A 4,002-nucleotide genomic window follows, 5' to 3' on the forward strand; every position below is an offset into this window, starting at 1 on the left:
TGTGCGCTTAGAAAACCATATCAGAAGTTTAAACTCATATGGTTTAAAACGCATGATTTCAGCGCGATAAACATGATAATCAGAACCATAACAGATGTTTTTAGGAGGTCCGAGCTGTAATGGTGCAGCTCTATTCTGGAAAAGGGGCGGGGAGCAGCAGCTCATTTGCATTTAAAGAGACAGGCCCGAAAAACAGCTCGTTTCTGCTTCCACTCAAAATAGGCATTTTCAAAAACCTTCAATGATATAATAAATGATCTGTGGAGTATTTTGAACTGAAACTTCAGACACATTCTGGGGACACCAGAGACTTATATTACATATTGTAAAAAAGGGCATAATATGTCTCCGTTAAAACCTCTTCAGTGGCTCTCAAATGATTTTCAATTGATTAAGGATCCTCTGCGCCAACACAACTCAATTCTGTGCTAACAATATGCCATTGACAATATCTAATAATCATTTTAGTGGCTTCCACTAAGACGCTAGTATTGGTAATAGGAGCGAGCAAGTAATTGACAAGTAAAAATAAGTCCATGCAAAACCAAAGTAAAATGCAACTGTGTCTTTCTTTGTGCTCCAATGAATAAACATTGCTTCCAATTAGCTTCCCGTGGTGTCATTTTGTCTAGTTCATAGGATACAAAAGTACAGTTCAACTCAGTCCAAACACATAATCCAATAATTTGGCATGATGAAGCACGATCCAAAACTGTGTGCTTCCCTACTACCAATACACACCTGTTTTCTCATTAACCAATTGCCCTAATATACGATTTCCAGTATGCCACCCAATGGACAAACACATAACTGCATTAAAAATGGCTCATACAATCATTGCAAAGTGTCCTCCTGCGTTAATGGGATTCCTCGTGTTGGTCAGCAGTACAGATATCTGCAATGCTGGAGCTGGAGAGAAAACCGCTGGATTGCCAAAAAAATGAATTACATTTTGCATTTTTTCCACTCACAGAAAAATCCAGCCAGCTTATGGTTTCCAGCTCCTGCAAATCCGTTCGATCGTTTAGCATTAGTATGTAGAGCACTGCTCGGAGCATTGTGTATTGTTGGCGCAAGTTACTATATGAAGGGGTTTAAAGAGATTTTGCCTTTTCATACACACAAAACATTTTCACTGCTAACAGGCTGCATGTGTGTGAACATCAAAAACAGGTATGAGAAGATATTCAGATCTCATATCTGGTCATCTAACCTACATTTAAAAAGTAATTCAATCACATTTGTTTATTTGACCAACAGTTGTTACACATTTAAAAACAACTGTTGTACAACTCAACCAAATCAAACAGACTTATATTCACTTGTCTTGTGTGCTGTACGTGCAAACGATAGCTTTGTGTGAGAAACAGACCCAAATTTAAGACTGCTCACCGATGAAACAATCCTGTAGCTCATCGATGCATTATTATACAGGTTTAAACTTGCTGCATCATGATGAGTCAGAACCAATAGGGCTCAAAAGTACATATGTTTCAGATCAATTAAAAACCTAGAAAACATTTGCAAAGAAAGTGCCCAATTTAACAAAAATATAAATACTTCACCTGGCACATAAAAATACCACTCATATGACTTTCTGTACTAATGGTCCAACTGGGTCAGAAGGAGAAAACATCTTGCTGCAATGGCATCAAACCTGCCACAAACAGGTGCAAGACGTATTAAGGTTATTTTTTTTTTAAATGAACACAAATGTGGGTGAGATTTGAGAGCTGTGGCAAAAGATTATCAATCAATAAAGACTTAATTTCCATCTGTTCCTCACACAAAGATAACATGCTTTATGACTCAAGCAACCGAGGCATACAGACTCATTTTATGATTTACTTTGAGTTAGTAATAATAATAAAAATAATAATAATTTTACACAGTATTAATTGTATTAATATTAAGTATTATATGAAAATATAAAATGATATAAACGTAAACATTATGTATTATACAGTATTAATTTTTACACCGTATTAATCTGAATTATTTTTATATAATAGAAAAACATACAATTATATATATTAATGTAAACGTGTGTATATATACAGTATTAATTTTTACACCGCAATAATAAATTATTATATAAAAATTATATAATTATAAGATTATATAATAACAATATTAATAAAATTGAGAAAAAAAGTATGAATTGAGATAAAAAGTGGCACCATTTATTTTTTTCATGTCACACCTCCAAAAAATAAAGAATTTATTTATAAATCATCATATTACAATATTTTAAACTGTAATACAAAAAAAACAACAACACCAGTATTAAGTTTTACACCGCAATAATAAATTATCTAAAAACTATATAATTATAAGATTATATAATAACAATAATATTAATAAAATTGAGAAAAAAAGTATGAATTGAGATAAAAAGTGGCACCATTTATTTTTTTCATGTCACACCTCCAAAAAATAAAGAATTTATTTATAAATCATCATATTACAATATTTTAAACTGTAATACAAAAAAACAAACACATCACCGTAATGATAATCGAATGAGAATCACTAGGAATAATGGGGGATTAAAAAAAATAGATTTCTATAACAACAACAACAACTCATTTAATATTATTATTATTTTTTTTTTAATTAAGTAAACTTGGATATTTTAGCTAATTTACTTTATTATACAAAATGACATGAGCAACAAAATTACAATAATTTCTGGGTGAACTGTTCCTTCAAGCGCTTCTCGTATCCTGCGTGTGCATTTATTCCTCTCTGCTGTAACACGATCCTCGTCATGAACGTCTCGACTCAATCTGAAGGGCTGAATGCTGAGAATGGCCCATGATGAGATGGTTGAGAGCTGAAATCTATTTGCATTGATCATTTTCGGTGTCTGCAATGCCAGTGCAGAAAAACAACAAGACAAAACAGGAAATAGCCAGATTGCACAAAAACGGTTTTGCATGGGAGTTTTAGGCTGCGAGAGCGGCACGGGTCACTGGAGTGCAAACCGGGTGTAGGACTGCTCGTGGGCCTTCTGTACGGATCATAACTATACTTAAAAAAAAAAAAAAAAGCAAAACCTGCCAAGGGTGGATTGATGATGTAACTACATCACCATGCATCACGCAAAGCAACTCTCTCAATTGACAGACATTTATAAGTAAGCATGCCGTCTGATAAAGTGACTAGAAATCAGTGCTTATGCCATGCAAACCGAGGTTATGACAAAACAACCACATTTACACCAACATCATAAGAGTGCATTTACATATAAAGGTACAACATCTGATGAATCCTAACTAACATAAGTCATGTTAAACATGACTGGTGACTGAGACAGTAGGTTGTTAAAAAGACTTTCATAAAGCAGCCGATTGAAGGTTTTCCGCCAAGTCGTGAGTTCTTGAGCAGAACAGAAGTGAAAGAGATCTGCCACTTTATGTCTGTTTAAACTTTGCCCTCGGCAACCACAAGTTGACAAATAAAAATCAACGCGCATTACGGTAAATCTAACAGAAGCCTCAGATGACTGAGGCAGAGAGAAGATACCATGAGGAACCGACACACAATCTATACTAAACCGGTCAATAACATGCACAGATCTATGGAAGCCTGTTTAAAGGGGTCATGTGACTGGTGTAATGCAATGTTCATGCGGTTTAAGGTTCAAAAAACACATTATTTTCCACATGCTGTACATTATTGTTTCTCCTCTATGCCCCGCCTTTCTGAAACGTGTCGATTTTTACAAAGCTCATCGGTCTGAAAAGCGAGGTGTGCTCTGATTGGCCAGCTATCCAGTGCGTTGTGATTGGCCGAATACCTCAAGTGTGTGACGGAAATGTGACGCCCCTTGCCAGGTTCAGGAAACTTTCCTCCGTAAAATGTGCTGTACACTCTCGGATATTTGGGTTGTACTGATATGCAACAGTGATGTAAATAAAACTTAACCACTGATTTCTAGTCGTGTCCTCTTTTGGAAGACCAAACAAAGTAGTTTCGCTTTCACAACGAAGCACACAG

At 35.2% G+C, this 4,002-nt stretch overlaps 1 protein-coding gene across 2 annotated transcripts in view; it reads right to left on the bottom strand.

Annotated features, from left to right (window-relative positions):
* LOC107667013 (geranylgeranyl pyrophosphate synthase) overlaps positions 1 to 4,002 on the bottom strand; it is a 37,793-nt gene that overhangs the window by 16,341 nt on the left and 17,450 nt on the right. The window lies entirely within an intron of this gene.

Source organism: Sinocyclocheilus anshuiensis, unplaced genomic scaffold (assembly GCF_001515605.1).
Source record: "Sinocyclocheilus anshuiensis isolate Anshui unplaced genomic scaffold, SAMN03320099.WGS_v1.1 scaffold665, whole genome shotgun sequence".
Taxonomy (NCBI): Eukaryota; Metazoa; Chordata; class Actinopteri; order Cypriniformes; family Cyprinidae; genus Sinocyclocheilus; species Sinocyclocheilus anshuiensis.